The 17,648-nt window shown below is 46.7% G+C and overlaps 1 protein-coding gene across 7 annotated transcripts in view; it reads right to left on the bottom strand.

The window, feature by feature from the left end:
- The window catches only part of ING5 (inhibitor of growth family member 5), a 245,932-nt gene that overhangs the window by 158,949 nt on the left and 69,335 nt on the right, over positions 1-17,648 (bottom strand). The gene's annotated exons all lie outside the window — the stretch shown is intronic.

Below are 17,648 nucleotides of genomic sequence, written 5' to 3'. Positions count from 1 at the left end.
CCTCAGCAATACACCTCCAAACTCCAGTCCTCTCTCCTTCCTCGCACATCTTGATTGCCTGAAGCAGGGGGGTTTATTAGGTTCCTGACAGGGCCTTAACTGACTACCGGTGCTCCAATTAACCTGTAGCAACCCTCCCTAGTCTATAGGTGTGATGTTCCCCTCTGCTGTTATCTGGACTGGTGATCTGCTAGGTCACTCCAATCCTTGACTCTGGGAGCCAGGTTTACCCTGCTCTGCTGAGAGAACCCCCACTCCTGGGCTGGTCACACACAGCCTTTAGCATGTAAGCTAATCCTTGGATTGCACAACTGAATGACACTAGCTAATATCTCCAGTCCCAGACACAACCTTAGGAACCTTCAACTTGCAGTGTCCAGTTATACCTGCTGGACACCGCAAGCTTATATGAGTTTGTCAATTTAACAAAGAAATTGATATGTACCTGGCTTGTTATCCCAAGGGGAGTCTCTGACACACTTCAAACCAAACACTCTGCTTCAGGTAGAATAAACAAACACCTTTATTAACTACAAAGATAGATTTTAAGTTATTATAAGTCAAAGAATAAGAAGTCAGATTTGGTCAAATGAAATAAAAACAAAATGCATTCTAAGCTGATCTTAAGACTTTCAGTGCCCTTACAAACTTACATGCTTCTCACCACAGGCTGGCTGGTTGCTCTTCAGTCAGGCTCTCTGCTTTGATCAGCACTTCAGTCGCTTGGTGTGGTGTCTATAGATGTAGGTGGAAGAGAGAGAGAGAGAGAGAGAAAGAGAGAGAGCATGGCAAACGTCTTTCTCGTTTATCATGTCCTTTCTTCCCTCTTGGCTTTGCCCCTGCCTTCAGAGTCAGGTGAGCATTACCTCATCGCAGTCCCAAACTGACCAAAGGGGTAGGGGGTGACTCATTCAAGAGTCCAACAGATCCTTTGCTGTTGTCTAGGCCAGTGTCCTTTGTTCCTGTGAGGCTGGGCTGGGTTTGTCCCATACATGCCTTGATGAAGTGTGAACTGCCCCTTTGCTTCTGGAGAGTTTTTGCCTGGGCTTGCTTTAAGCCAGAGGACACATTCTCAGCCACATAATTATATACATGAAATTACAACCTATAACATTACTATAACAATGATTACTATAACAACAATGCTCAATGCATCATGAGCCTTCCAAACACACTCAACATGACAAACTTTGCATTAAATATCACACAATCATATTATTAATTATTATTATAATTATAATTATATTATATTATATTATATTATATTATATTATATTATATTATATTATATTGTATTATATAGGGTGTTCCCCCGAGCTACACATCGTTACAACAGGGAACCACACCTTAATTAGCCAAGGGCTTATATATCTCCCCTCTACCATTCTCCCACTGCTCCCTGGCCCTCTTGTATCACACTAGATATGCTATTCTCCTCACAGTAAACCAGTCACTAGCGAAAGACATGATCACACTCATCGAGCCAGTGTATTATGTTTGCCTCTAGTAAGACAAAGCTCACTCTTGTGCATGTGGGGTCCACAGTAGTCCCAGTCCTGTATGCACCAGCCCAACTGATCCTGAGGGGAAGGTCAATCCAGAAAGAGCCAGAGGAAATCTGCACCTACTTTGCAGTGGGATTCAGGTAGCTGCTTGAGATTCATGCAAAAGCTCCTCCTTGGTTTGATGCAGGGGTATATGCAACCACACGCAGGTGGCTACCACTTCTGCTCAGTGTGGTACCAACCACAGAGGATTCCTTTCACCCACATTGGAGGTTTGGAGCATGTGCAGGGCCTCAGCCCCACTCCTGATGTCATGTCCATTGGCCCAGAGGGCCAGAATCACTGTGGGATGAGCTGGCTGGCTCTGCTTCAGAAAAGTGCTAGACCAGTGGTGGGCAACATGCGGCCCATCAGGGTAAGCTGATTAAGGGCCGCAAGACATTTTGTGGACGTTGACTCTCCACAGGCATGGCCCCCTGCAGCTCCCAGTGGCTGCAGTTCACCTTTCTTGGCCATCGTTTCCCACAGCTCCCATTGGCTGGGAACAGTGAACCGCGGCCACTGGGAGCTGCGGGGGGCCATGCCTGTGGACAGTCAACATCCGCAAACTGTCTCTTGACCCACAATCAGCTTATCCTGATGGGCCGCATGCAGCCTGCGGGCTGCAGGTTGCCCACCACTGTGCTAGACTATGCTTCTTCCGGTGAGAGGTCTCTGCTATGCTGGATGAAACAAGATGACAAGGCCCTGGCTTTGCATGTTCACTGTTAAACTGAAACTAACTTAATAAATCAGGTTAAAACACATTATCTTCAGCTCAATTTAAAAAACTGGCAATATCGAATTTTAGAACTCTTCAAGGGCTTGGTCTGGCAGGGTGCAAAGCACTCAGGCCCCGATCTTACAAAACATTTGTGCAGAGATGAAATCAGTGAAACAGTTCATGTGCTTAAAGTTAAGCATGTGCTGAAGGACTTTGACGGTGCAAAACCAGGGTGCTCAGCACTTTGCAGGATCCCTTCAGAACAGTTTGTGAAATTGCAAAGTGAAAACAAAACCTGAATTAAGTTTAGTAACATGTTCTAAACATCCCAATGATCAGCCTGAGGGACAGAACACTTCATGACACAACTGTGCAACTTCCCTTTGTAAATTCCTTTCCCCTGCAGAGAAATACCCTGTTTACAGTAAGAAGAACAGGAGTACTTGTGGAGGCCAGGGAGACCATGTGGAACTTGAGCTTCACCATGTGCTGGTTCAGACCTCATAGGTCCAGCATGGGCCTGACACCCCTTTGGCCTTTGGGATAAGGAAATAACGGGAGTAGTATCCCTTGCCCATGAACTCCTCGGGCACTGCCTCTATCGCTCCTAGTCCAAGGAGCTGCCCCACCTCCTGCTTGAGCAAAGCTGCATGCAAGGGGTCCCCCAGGAGGGATGGGGTGGGGGGTGATTGGGTGGGGAGGAAGTAAACTGGAGAGTGTAACCTCAGGAGATGGTGTTGAGGACCCATCAGTCCAAAGTGAGCCGAGACCATTCCAGGAGGAAAGTATACAACTGGCTGGAGAAGGGAAGCTTTATTGGAGTTGGATCCCAGATGGGGACTGGCGGGTTGCCCCTGAGCCTCCCATCAAAATTGCCTTTTCCCCACCTCCTTGCCATTGGAGGGTCCAGGCTGCGGGGCAGGCCAAGACTGCCTGTGAGGGAGTCTCTTATAGTCCCGTTGCTGCTTATAGGTTGCCTCATACTTTGGGAGGGCGGCTGAGGTTGGAGTCTGCTGCGGCTTGAACTTAGGTTATGCTGGAGCCGGGACACAGAGACCCAGAGTCTGGAGGGTCATGCTGGAGTTCTTCGTGCCATGCAGCCTTGTATCTGTTTCCTCTGTGAACAGAGCTTTTCCATCAAACAGGAGATCCTGCATGGAAGATTGCATCTCGCTGGAGAGCCCGGAGAGTGGGAGTCATGATACCCATCTCACAGACATCACAGAGGCCATTGAACATACGGCCATGTCTGTAGCATCCGAGGCATCCTGCAGGGAAGCCCGAGCTGCCGTTGCCCCTTCCTCCACCAGCACCCTGAACTCCTTCTTATCATGCTCCTGGAGAGAGACCTCATATTTAGGCAGGGAGCCCCACAGATTAAATTCATACCAACCCAAAAGGGCCTGATGGTTTGCCACTCGTAACTGGAAGCTCAAAGATGAATAAATATTTCTTCTGAAAGAGTCCAGCCTCTGAGAGTCTTTGTTCTTTAGGGTCAGGGCTAGCTGACCCTGTTGTTCCCTGTGGTTGACCAACTCGACCACCAGGGAGTTGGGCGCTGAGTGGGTATATAGGTACTCATGCCCTTTAGTGGGTATAAAGTACTTGGGTTCTGCCTTTTTTTATATGGGGCCAAAAAGGCTGATGTTTGTCACAAGGCATCTGAAATTTTAGCCAATCCTTAATGGGGCTGCAAGGCCACCCCACCTGGTGCCGATAGGAACAACATATTGAACAAGGAGTCCGAGGGCTCCTCCATCTCCTCTGCTTGGAGATGGAGGCTTGCTGCCACCCTCTTTAAGAGCTCTTGGTGGGCCCTGAAGTCCTCCTGTGGGATGGAGGGAGGCAGGGCCACAATTGCCTCCTCTGGGTGGGGCAAAGAGGCCGGTGCGGTGCTTTGGGTGTCGGTTGGTACTGGAGGATCCACCACCTGGTCGAACTCCAGTTACAGTACCGAGGATGTGCGTCCCGACAACGACGTCCACTGTGGTCCTGTTGATATCCGCTCTCTGAGGAGGACTGGTGTCGGATGGAACCCAGCCCGAGAGTCTGGTCGGCATCAAGGGCAATCCACGTGGACTCTGCCCCGAGCAGATGCTGGGTGGTGATCAACAACAGGAACATTCCCTTGACCAAGACCGGTACCAAGCCGGGGCTCACTGCAGAGATCCTAGCAGAGGTTTGCCTCTGGAGCGTGGGGCCGACATCAGTGGCACTCCGGGCACAGGCATGGACAAGACATCCTGGGCCACTTGGAGGGCTTCAGGTGTGGACAGCATCTGGACATCTGGAAAGGCCTGTTCCGAAGGGGCTGGACTACTCCTTTCTACGTGAATTGGAGGCCTAGGGCCCCGGTGGGGATCGAGGACTGCCAGACATGGGCCTAGCCTCTGTCCCAGACTTCCCTCGGTGCCGCTGCAAAGAGGGAGTCTTCTTGGCCCTTTTGGTGTGCCCCGTGGATGGAGAGCAACACTGACTGGTCGATGGTACCGGCGGATCACCGCTTACTGACATTGCAGTACCAGCTCAGAGCGGCATGCCGGTGTCAGGGTCAGTGTCAACTCCACCAGAATGGCTCATAGCCTAATGTCCCTTTCTCTTGTGGTCCAAGGCTTAAACCATTTGCAAATATTGCACCTCTTGCTGATATAGGTTTCTCCCAAGCAGCAGAAACAGTCTGTATGCAGGTCGCTTCTTGGCACAGAACGCCAACAAGAACCGCACAACTTAAATCCCGGGGCTTGGGGCATGCCCCGTCCCAGGCTCACTGACTAACTAAACTAACTACGGTAACTAACTACAGGTACTAAACTAACAAACAGTTCTGGGGACGAGCTACAGCAAAGCTGGAGCAGAGCAGTTCTGATGCACCTTCACTGGCGGCAAGAAGGAACTGAGGATGGGAGGGAGTGCGCAGCTCCCCGTATACCGCGTCAGGGAGGCGACACTCCAGGGGCTGCAGGGGGCGCTTCCCCCCATGGATACTTCTAGGGGAAAAACTTCCGGCACCGGTGCACATGGCGAGCATGCACACCTATTGTGGAATACACATGAGCAATCACTCGAAGAAGAGGATACAGATGAGAGCTAAAATTGGTTAAATGGAATCAATTACATACAGTAATGGCAAAGTTCTTGGTTCAGACTTGTAGCAGTGATGGAGTAAACTGCAGGTTCAAATCAAGTCTCTGGAGAACATCCCCCACGGGGATGGGTCTTTCAGAGCTTCAGTTTGCAGCAAGGTTCCTCTAGAAGTAAGAAGCATGAGTGAAGACAAGATGGAGGGGTTTTCAGTGCCTTTTATATTCACTGCCCCTGGAAGGACACTCCTTTGTTCTGACTGTGGAAAATCACAGCAAGATGGAATTTGGAGTCACATAGGCAAGTCACATGTCCATGCATGACTCAGTTCTTTGCAGGCCATGCTGGTTATGATTATGCTATCTGTATGTGTGTATCATTTTTGTAGTTAAAGGTATGAATATTGGCTATGTACTTGTATCTCAATGTGTTTTGATTCTAAGTAGCCTCAGTGAAGCATTTGGTCAGCTTCTTGAGAAGGGACTATTCTCAGTAAGTGCCCAATCAAGAAACACTTGGGTGACAATGAACTTTGGGAGACACCAATCCACATCTGAGCTTTCCTGGGAATGTTCAAACTAACATGTAAACAATGGCGCCAGCCTGCAAAAAGCCAAACCATTCATGGACATGTGACTTGCCCAGGTGGCTACAAACTCCATCTTGTTGCTGTGATTTTGCACAGAAGAACAAAGGGGTTTCCGCCCAAAAGAGAGAGAAGATAAAAGATTTATACAGAGTAAACAGAATTTATTTGGGGTTTGGATCCCATTGGGAGCTGAGTGTATGGGTGCTGGAGACAGGAGCACTTGCTAAGCTGTTTTCAGTTAAGTCTGCAGCTTTGGGGGCGTGGTTCAGATCCTGGGTCTGTGTTGCATCAGGTTTGCATGTCTGGCTCAACAAGGCAGGGTTCTGGAGGGTCAGACTGGCAGAGAACATGGGCTCAGACGTAGTCTCAGCACATCAGGTAACAGTCCCAAGGGGGGGTCTCTGTGACCAAACCCGTCACACTGGGATTCTTCCATCCTAAGTGAGGACTCTGCACTTGTCCTTGCTGAACTTCATCAGATTTCTTTTGACCCAATCCTCCAATTTGTCTAGGTCACTCTGGACCTTATCCCTACCCTCCAGCATATCCACCTCTCCCCCCAGGTTAGTGTCATCTGTGAACTTTCTGAGGGTGCAATTCATCCCATTATCCAGATCATTAATGAAGATGTTGAACAAAACTGGCCCCAGGAGCGACTCCTGGGGCACTCCACTTGATACTGGCTGCCAACTAGACATCGAGCCGTTGATCACTACCCATTGAGCCTGATGATCTAAACAGCTTTCTATCCACCTTATGGTCCATTCATCCAATCCATACTTCGTTAACTTGCTGGCAAGTATACTGTGAAAGACTGTATCAAAAGTTTGCTAAAGTCAAGGTATATCTCGTCCACTGCTTTCCCCATATCCACAGAGCTAGTTATCTCATCATAGAAGGCAATCAGGTTGGTCAAGCATGACTTGCCCTTGGTGAATCCATGTTGACTGTTCCTGATCACCTTCCTCTCCTCCAAGTGCTTCAAAATGGATTCCTTGAGGACCTGCTCCACGATTTTTCCAGGGACTGATGTGAGGCTGACCACTTTGTAGTTCCCCGGGTTCTCCTTCTTCCCTCTTTTAAAGATGGGCACTATATTTGCCTTTTTCCAATCGTCCAATCCAATTGCCACAAGTTGTCAAAGATAATGCCCAATGGCTCTGCAATCATAACTGCCAACTCCCTCAGCACTCTCGGATACACTGCATCCAGCCCCATGGACTTGTGCATGTCCAGCTTTTCTAAATAGTCCTTAACCTGTTCTTTCACCATTGAGGGCTGCTCATCTCATCCCTCTACTGTGCTACCTAGTGCAGCAGTCTGGGAGCTGACCTTGTCTGTGAAGACCGAGGCAAAGAGAACATTGAGTACTTCAGCTTTTTCCACGTCATCTATCACCAGGTTGCCTTCCCCATTCAGTAAGGGTCCCACACTTGCCCTGACCTTCTTCCTGTTGCTAACAAACCTGTAGAAACCCTTCTTCTTACCCTTCACATCCCTTGCTAGCTGCAACTCCAATTGTGCTTTGGCCTTCCTGATTACACCCGAGCAATATTTTTATACTCCTCCCTAGTCATCTGTCCAAGTTTTCACTTCTTGTAAGCTTCCTTTTTGTGTTTAAACTCACCAAAGATTTCTCTGTTAACCCAAGCTGGTCATCTGCCATATTTGCTTTCTTTCTGCACATTGGGATGGTTTGTTCCTGCGCCCTCAATAAGGTTTCTTTGAAATACAGCCAGCTCTTCTGAACTCCTTTCCCCCTTATATTAGCTTCCCAGGGGATCCTGCCCGTCAGCTCCCTGAAGAAGTCAAAGTCTGCTTTTCTGAAGTCCATTGTACATATTCTACTGCTCTCCTTTCTTCCTTTTGTCAGGATCCTGAACTCGACCATCTCATGGTCACTAATGCCCAAGTTGCCACTCACTTCTACTTCCCCTACCAATTCTTCCCTGTTTGTGAGCAGCAGGTCAAGAGGAGCATGGCCCCTCATTGGTTCCTCCAGCACTTGCACCAGAAAGTTATCCCCAACACTCTCCAAAAACTTCCTGGATTGTCTGCACTGCTATATTGCTCTCCCAGCAGATGTCAAGGTGCTTGAAGTCCCCCATGAGAACTAGGGTCTGTGATCTGGAAACTTCTGTTAGTGAGAACCAGAGAAGCAGCCCAGGGAGTAGGTCAGTGCTGGGAGCAGAGCCACAGAAGAAGCCCAGGGAACAGAACTGTGCTGGGAGGAGAGCTGCAGCAACCAGAGCCAGAGGGGCCAGAGAAGCAGCCCAGGGAGCCGTGCTGGAGGCAGAGCAGCAGTGCTGAGGCAGAGTGGAGCTGGAGCAGTCTGGAGTGGGGTGCGGTGAGCAGCTGAGGAAAGTGAGGGGGGACCCTGGGCAGCACACCCAGTGCAGGGAGACACCTCCAGCCAAGAGGCCTTACAGGCCAGACTTGGGAGGGGAATTGTAACCCCAACAGGAAGAAGGGTCCCGCCACCTACAGCCTGAAGGCATGTGGCCACCGCAAGAAACCGACCTGCAGGATCCCTGCAGCACAGCCAGGGCCTGGGCAGGAGACCTGGGACGTGTGAGGAACTGACTATGAACTTCTCTTACATTCCAGCAATGACTGTTCATGATGTCCTCATGCCCACAGAGCAGGTTGATGGGTTTTCCTTTAACCTTTCCCATTTTTTTCTTATTTTTAAAATTGATTACTATTTAATAAATTGTGTTTGCTTGAACTATATGCAATGATCAGTGGGTCAGGGAAGCGACCAGTGCAAAGAGAGCACCCTGCAGTGGGGACATCTTAGCCCCTGCCCTAAGTGACAACCACGACAAGGTTGGGGGTTGAGCCCTCCAGGAATCCTGGGCCCAGCCTTGTTGGGTTTACAAGGAATCTGCCAGATAGGAGAGTGGAAGGGGAGCCCTTGAAGTCTGGGTGAAAAGAAGTGGGAGCAAGGACTCAGATCCTTCCGCTAGCTCATTTCACCGGGGATAAAGGATATTAGGAATCATTAAAGATAGAGAATAAGAAGGAGAATATATTATTGCCCTTATATAAATCGATGGTACACCCACATCTTGAATACTGCATACAGATGTGGTCTCCTCATCTCAAAAAAGACATACTGGCACTAGAAAAGGTTCAGAGAAGGGCAACTAAACTGATTAGGGGTTTGGAGAGGGTCCCATATGAGGAGAGATTAAAGAGGCTAGGACTCCTCAGCTTGGAAAAGAGGAGACTAAGGGGGGATATGATAGAGGTATATAAAATCATGAGTGATGTTGAGAAAGTGGATAAGGAAAAGTTATTTACTTATTCCCATAATACAAGAACTAGGGATCACCAAATGAAATTAATGGGCAGGAGGTTTAAAACAAATAAAAGGAAGTTCTTCACACAGCGCAGTCAACTTGTGGAACTCCTTACCTGAGGAGGTTGTGAAGGCTAGGACTATAACAGCGTTTAAAAGAGAACTGGATAAATTCGTGGAGGTTAAGTCCATTAATGGCTATTAGCTGGGATGGGTAAGGAATGGTGTCCCTAGACTCTGTTTGTCAGAAGGTGGAGATGGATGGCAGGAGAGAGATCAATTGATCATTGCCTGTTGGGTTCAGTCCCTCTGGGGCACCTGGCATTGGCCACTGTCGGTAGACAGGATCCTGGGCTAGATGGACCTTTGGTCTGACCCAGTAGGCCATTCTTATGTTCTTAATTTTTAAGCCAGATAAGTTCCCCACAATAGCAGGACCATTCCCCCGCTTATATATGTAAATACAATAAAATCGATGCTTCTGATTTATTTTACAAACAGCAAGTAAAAAAATCTTAAGATGGAAGCAAGAAAATGGATCAGGCAATAATCATATGGCAACAGACTGCTTAGCTTGGGCAATACGGAGGTGGGGCACACAGGCTTTATACTACCCTCCAATTTCACTGGAGTTACTTTGATGTAAATTGAGTAAGACAGTGGCAATCAGACTCATGGTCTTCAATTAGTTTTCTTGCAGCTGGTCGGTATTTTATGGCACTGCATCCAGACTAGATTACAACCTGGTAAGAGTCTCTCCTCCTTGTCCAGTCTCAGCTATGCCTCTTTTTCACAAGGCAGTACGTTAAATCACTGCTATAGGGTTAAGGGAAGATCATAAGAAATCTATAGCAGTGACATCTCTAAAGAGTGTGAGACCATTCAGGTTATGAGCTGGAGGTCCCCACCAGTTGGAAGCACCCCTCTTTCTTCCTTCACCTGCTCACTCATAGGTTCTGCCTCTTTTTCTGTTCCTTTCAGTGTCTCCATGCTGCACTTTGGTGTGGTGGCTGCATCTTGCCAGGGCTTTTTTGGGTCTACTCTCACTCCTTCTCCTCTTCACCTACATTACAAATAATTAACTATGCATTAGAAAAAAAGGGGATGGGAACCTAAGGCCTGGTCTACACTATGAGGTTAGGTTGAATTTAGTGATGTTAGGTCGATTTTATAATGAACGCGTCTACACAACCAACCCCGTTCCACCAACCTAAAGGGCTCTTAAAATTAACTGTTGTACTCCTTCCCAACAAGGGGAGTAGCACTAAAATCGCCCTTCCTGGGTCAAATTTGGGGTACTATAAACACAGCACTGTGCAATCCGATGGTACTGGCCTCTGGGAGCTAACCCAGGAGTGCTCCAATGTAACTACTCTGGACAGCACTTTCAACTCCGATGCACTAGCCAGGTACGCAGGAAAAGCACCAGGAACATTTAAATTTCATTTCCTGTTTGGTCAGCCTGGCAAACTCAGCAGAACAGGTGACCATGCAGTCCCAGAATCACAAACGAGCTCCCGCATGGAGCGAATGGGAGACACCGGGTCTGATTGTTGTATGGGGAGAAGAATCTGTCCAGGTAGAACTCTGATCCAGCAGAAGAAATGCTGATATATATGCCAAAATCACACAGGGCATGGTGGACAGAGGCTACACCAGGGACACATAGCAGTGCCGAATGAAAATTAAGGAGCTGAGGAAAGCCTACCAAAAGACAAAGGAGGCAAACAGTCTCTCCAGGTCAGAGCCCCAGACATGCTGCTTCTGTGATCAGCTGCATGCGATTCGAGGGGAGGACCCTACCAGCACCTCAACACTCTCCGTGAACACCTGCAAGGTGGCAGCTTTACGCAACATGGATGAGGATTTTGTGAATGAGGAAGAGGAGGAGCAGGAGGAGCAGGAGAATGCGCAGCAGGCAAGTGGAGAATCCATTCTCCCCAGCAGCCAGGACCCACCCACTCTGGAGCCAATACCTTCCCATGGCATATTGTTTCTGGACCTTGAAGGCAGAGAAGGTACCTCTGGTGAGTGCACATTTGTAACAACACTACAGGGGTTAAAAGCAATTGTGTTTAATGTTCGATTTTCCCGAACAATTGGGATGCCTTCACGGCCAGTAAAGCTACTGGAAAAGTCTGTTAACGTGTCTGGGGATGGACCAGGAATCCGCCAGGGACATCTCCATGAAGCTCTCCTGGAGGTACTCTGGAAGCCTTTGCAGAAGGTTTCTGGGGAGGGCTGCCTTATTTTGTCCTCCGTGGTAGGACACTTTACCATGCCAATCCAGCAGCAAGTGGTCTGGAATCACTGCAGCACAAAGCATGGCAGGAATGGTCCTGGGTTTTGGTCACATTCATGCAACATTTTAGTCTTTATCTTTCTGTATCAGCTCCAGAGAGTGACATCATTCATGATCACCTGGCTGAAATAGGGGAATTTTTGTAAGAGAACAGTAATCCCCTCTGTTTGGTGATCCTGACACATTAGATCCCGGTCACACTGGGCTGTTTGCGCTTGGCTAAAAGGGATCAGCCTGGAGAATAGCCATGCGGGGGGGGGGGGGGTGTTATGCTGCACATTCACCCCAAAACCGCACCCCTCCTTTTAAATGGCAACCGCAGCCCCTCCTCTTAAATGACAAACCCAACTGGCATTTGTTGCTATCGGAAAGGAAGGCATTGCAGTTTGAAACCATTCCCACATATTATGAACACGGAAGAAGCCAATCCCACATACCCTTTGGCTTACCATGGCTGCCTGCAAACTGAATTCTGTTGCCCAGCCATGTGTGATGTGTCACCATATCGGCAGGCACTCAATATAAAAGGCAAAATGCAACCTTATACCTAAAACACATGTGCTGTCTGCTGTAAATTGCTTGATTCACTGTGAAAGAGTCTCCCTTTTGTTTTCAGAAATGTATCTTCCTAAAAGCCTACTCTCCCTTTTCTCCCCCTGCAGCTGCAAATGCTACTATGCTCCCCGCATCAACTCTGTTCCTGAGATTATCGCAGATTAGAAGGGGAAAAAAACGCACTCACAATGACGTTTTCAGAGCTTATGCAGTCCTCCCGCACTGATAGGGCACAGCTGAATGCATGGTGGCAGAGGCCAGGAAAGCATTAAGTGAGCATGATCGGAACACGCAGGAGGACATGATGAGGCATCTGTTGGAGCTGTAAGAAAGGCAACTAGAGTACAGACCCCACTGCATCCATTGTGTAACTGCCTGCCCTCCTCGACAAGTTCCACATCCTCCTCACCCAGATGCCCAAGAACATGGGAGAGGGGCCCCTCTGGGCACCCTATCACTCAACTCCAGGGGATGGCCCAAACAACAGAAGACTGTCATTTGAACAGCTTTGATTTGTAGAGTGGCTACAATAGGCAATATGATAGGTGCCTGAATGCATGAGATAGGTGCCGGAATGTGTTAATAGCTGTGCATATGCTCCCTGGCAGATTTTTAGGCAGCTAGGAGACTTTACAAGCAGAAATATAGGGACTTTAGGAGCCCACAGGGTGAGGAAGCAGCTGAGCAGGAGTTTTGAGGAGAGCAATAGGGCCTGAACATTGGACTTCGGCATCTAAAGCAGCAGTTAGATGGATCTAGCGCTCCATGTCTCTAGGACTCAACTCCCCAACTGTACAATGGGAGTAACAGTATCCCACAGGGATATTGTGAGGATGAATACATCGAAACACTGACGTGCTCTAACCGTATGATAGTGGGGATCCTAGACAGTAACACTCACATCTTCTTTCGGTAGGGATCCATTCTTAAAGGGACTCCCAACTGAAAAGCTAGTCAGTTTCACAAAAGGATTTAAAAGCAGTTTCAGTGCTAACCTTACCCCAGAAGCCCTCTGCCAACATGTGTGGTTTTACAATCCCCTTACATAGCCCCTCTCCGACTCGACTAGGGGAAGCAGTGAAACAGTCTGTGACGGGTTGGATCACAGAAACCGCCCTGGGAGCTGCCAACTGATGTGCCAAGACTACCTCTGCTCCTGTTTTCCCTGCCAGCTCAGGACTCCAGCACCCTGTCTTGCTGAGCCAGACACTCCTGTCTGCTCCAACAAAGACCCAGGGTCTGAATTACTTGCCCCAAGGCTGCAGGTTTACCTGAAAACAGCTCACAGAAGTGTGCTTGTCTTTAGCACTCAGATGCCCAACTTCCAATGGGGTCTAAACCCAAATAAATCCATTTCACCCTGTATGAAGCTTACGCAGGGTAAACTCATAAATAGTTTGCCCTCTATAACACTGATGGAAAGATATGCACAGTTGTTTGCTACCCCAGGTATTAATACATACTCTGAGTTAATTAATAAGTAAACAGTGATTTTATTTAATACAGAAAATTGGATTTAAGTGGTTCCAAGTAGTAACAGACAGAACAAAGTAAGTCACCAAGCAAAATAAAATAAAATGCGCAAATCTATATCTAATCAAACTGAATACAGATAATCTCACCCTCAGAGATGCTTCAGTAAGTTTTTTCCACAGACTGGACACCTTCCAGGCCTGGGCACAATTCTTGCCCCTGGTAAAGCTCTTGTTCTAGCTCAGGTGATAGCTAGGGGATTCTTCATGATGGCTTCTCCCTCCCTTTGTTCTGTTCCACCCCTTTATATATCTTTTGCATAAGGCGGGAATCCTTTTGTCCCTGGAATATGTTTCATGTAAAAGGGCTCTTGTAAGGTATCATTACAAAATTTATAATCTACTGAGTGTGATCATCCTATTTGTATAAATGTAACACTCTTGTATCTGAATCTAGAAATATGAAATATAACTCTGAGGGCCTACTGTAATTATGCAAAGTGTGGGCCATTAATGGTGGTTTGGAATCTTGATGACTCCCATTAACCAGGACAATTGATTGGATGGCTCTGTTTGCAGGCAGGCCTTCCTGTGAGTCAGGCTGGGAGGAATGAAGGCTTGAAGTCTTGTAGTGACATGCGATCATGTCACCTGAACTGGAATCCATCTTTAACCTGGTGTCTTTCCATTGAGAAGGAGGGGGTGGGAACTCAGAGAGTTACATTATATTCACTCATTATCAAATTTTTATAAAATCATATAGACTGCAACATCACACAGTCTACACACAAAGTGCTATTGAATGCATAACTAACATTCCCTAGAATTATCTATTTCTGTGATTCCTCTTCTCCAGTGTAAAACATGAAACTTAATTAAATGGAAATGTAGCATTTTATACTTATCATGGACTTACAATTGTTTAGTGCCAATCTCTTCCCATTCAATAAGTCCTGAAATTGTTTTCAATTTTTCTATCTTTTTAGGAAACATTGATTATTATGGGGTCATAATAGTGACTTTATGGCAAAATCTGAAAGCATTTCCATTCTAAGCCTGAATTGAGACATACTAGTTATCCTGATAAATTCTTTCCACCTGATGTCTCTCCTGCCCTGTCTGAAGCTCCTGTGGAATTCTATCTAAGTTGGAAGTTTTCCAGCCAAGCCATTTCTGAGGTATGTGACTCAGAGTAACTGCTCATTTTCCAAGACTGGTCCAACCATTTCTCATTCACTTTCAAGTCAAAGACCTTGCTGTGCAAAATGGATCAACACCTTAGCCCTCATGAAGAACTCATGCACAGGATTTGTTTCACCAAGTTTGGTTTCCAAGCTATGGACAGCTTGACTGCTTCCCTGCCCTGAGAGAATGGATAAGGGGATGGAATCTCACTGGCAGGTGTGGCTCACTAATTCCACCCTGGTTATGAGGGAGGTGGAAGTTGCTCTTTTTAGAAGTGAGAACTGGGGTCTAGAACAGAGAAGTGTGTGCACAGAAACCCCAGGAACAGTCAAAATTGGGAAGAAAATGTAGATTCATGTTACCAATAAAGCCAATTCCCAAGAAGGGGTATATGTTTGGACTAAATACAGTTGCTCAGATTGTGGGAGTGGCCAAGCTGTGTTGATGCAGGACCCATACAAATGGGGACAAAGGAGGCTGTATGCTACCTTTGTGCGTCCCAGCTCTTGGCTCCTCTAAACTGCACTCTCCTGCCCCCAAAGAGCCATTGAAGCAGTTGGAAATAGTCAGAACACAGCATTATTCAGGCCATGCCCACTATATATCCCCTGGTGCGGGGAAACTCACTCAGCCAGAGGAATTCCTGCAGGACCAGATCTGTTTGAGTTATAGCCTCTGTGCCACTGAGTAGTGCAAAGAGGCTGTATCATACCAGGTTGTATAGGTTTTGGTCAGAGCATAAGAGGAGCTCCTGCTTACACTAAGGATACAAGAAATGAAACCTGACTGGTGCAATTATAATAAAAATAAACACTGACTTGTTTTTAATAACTCTTATATTTTATCAAGTTTCTTATACAGTCATAAAAAAACATATGTTCATTAGAAGATCACTGAAAATAACACCAAGGTTCTCCAGCTGTTCTCCTAAGAAAGATTGAGGTTTCTATTTAGACTAGGGTATAATACTGGCAAAACATTATACAAGATTTTGTGAATTAAAATAGTGCCATTTTTTTTTAATTCTGATCAAGTTTTAAGTAGTCAAACCCCAAGTCCCTGACAGATAACATTTTCCATTGCATGTATGATTCTCATTAAATGTAAATGTTTGTCCTGAGACAGAAAAGGTTCATTTCAGACTTGTTTTCAGTTAGAACAGTGAAATCCCACAAACCTGGCCTGGTATACACATGCCCTTCTGCACTTCTCTCAGGCCTCTGGCCAGCATGACCACTTCCCATGTAACACTGCCGTTGGTTGCACTCTGCCTATTGGTGTATTGTAGCCAGAGGGGGAGGAGTTCATGGTTGTTACACTAGGATCTTATGGGCTTAGGACATACAGACAATCTGTTCCCCAATTCCACTGCCCTTCAGCAGGCCAAGCCCCCCATTTCAAATGGGGTTTTACTTGCATATTTTTGGTGCTGAGGAGCTGCCAGTGACTAAGAGGTACGGAATCATGCTACCGATATGTAGTCACCTTTCCTGCTGCCCAGCTTCTTAACTCCTATTTCTGTACAATCAATGCACCTACTTTTCTCTCTCTGCTGTGCAACACAGGGGAAGGAAGCAGAGATGTCTGTCAAGTGGCTAATACCCTCAATCCACAAAGAAAATTTTGAAAATTAATGTATGTACCCTACTTAACATGTACATTTTCTCCTTTCTCTTCCTTGCGGATTACCATAATGCAAGCATAACCAGATGCTGTCTTTATAAACTGGCCTCTTCTATTCCGTGGTGCCACAATACAATCTTTCCCATCAAAACAGCCTAGTTTGATACATAGACTCATAGACTCTAGGACTGGAAGGGACCTCGAGAGGTCATCAAGTCCAGTCCCCTGCCCTCATGGCAGGACCAAATACTGTCTAGAAATCACCAGAAATACATAATCACCAGTTTAGCCAAAATCTAATATAAGACTGCAGTCTACTTCTATGACTTTACAAGATCTGTGCACAGGATGATTACATTCTCTTTTAAACCAAGCAAGGGTACTGCGAATGGAAGGGGCAAAATTATGTCCTGGTAAAGGCAGCGCTTTCATGGCATCTCCAGCCCTTCCGCCTGGTTAGCCCAAAGCTGTCTTTGGCCCAGGGTGTTGTTGATGGGATGCTGTTTATACCTCTGATCTCACGTTTGTATTATCTGTGCAAAAGGAAAGATTACTGAGGGGTTGACATTACTGCAAACCCTACTCTGAGTACCAACTATAGTATTTCTAGCGTGCCTATAACTGTAGTATCCAAGCGTCAGCACAAATTGTTAACTCTGGCTTGGTGCTAGTGAGACAAATGCTATAAAGACACTCTAAACATAGTGGATCTCAGTTGGGAGCAATAGGGACAAAGATATGATCATGATGCCCACTGCCTATTGGACACCTAGTGGAGCTTAGCAAATTATTACCACTGCCATGAATTTACCAACTGTGCCAAAATTACCCCACATACATACAACTATGAGCAAGTGAGGGGAAAATACCTATAATTCCAGGATCAGGAACATCACTGCCATAATCCCGCCATCTACATCCCTGAGATCCACGAGAATTTAATCTTCCATTTCCATAGCTGACTGCACCCACAAATCACATACCTAGATCGAAGAGGACTAAGCCGCAGGTGTAACAATTTGCATATGCAAAGTTGTAGGCTTGTGTTTGAAAATAGGCTATAAATTGTCTTGCTATATAGAGTAAGAAGAACAGAGATTTTAAACTGCCCCATTGGCAGAAAGTGATAGAAAGCGCAGATGGTCTCCCAAATCTAGACGCTGTGTACACTTTCTTCTTGCTGCATGTAGCTCTAACATCCACAAGCATGGACTATAAATGAAATAACAGACGCAATCTAAAGTAGAGAGGAAAAGCCATCAACAGAGC

The sequence above is a fragment of the Gopherus flavomarginatus genome, chromosome 8 (genome assembly GCF_025201925.1).
Source record: "Gopherus flavomarginatus isolate rGopFla2 chromosome 8, rGopFla2.mat.asm, whole genome shotgun sequence".
NCBI classification, from domain to species: Eukaryota; Metazoa; Chordata; order Testudines; family Testudinidae; genus Gopherus; species Gopherus flavomarginatus.
The sequence above is the reverse complement of the archived record's forward strand: the minus strand, read 5'-3'. Positions and strand labels throughout refer to the sequence as shown.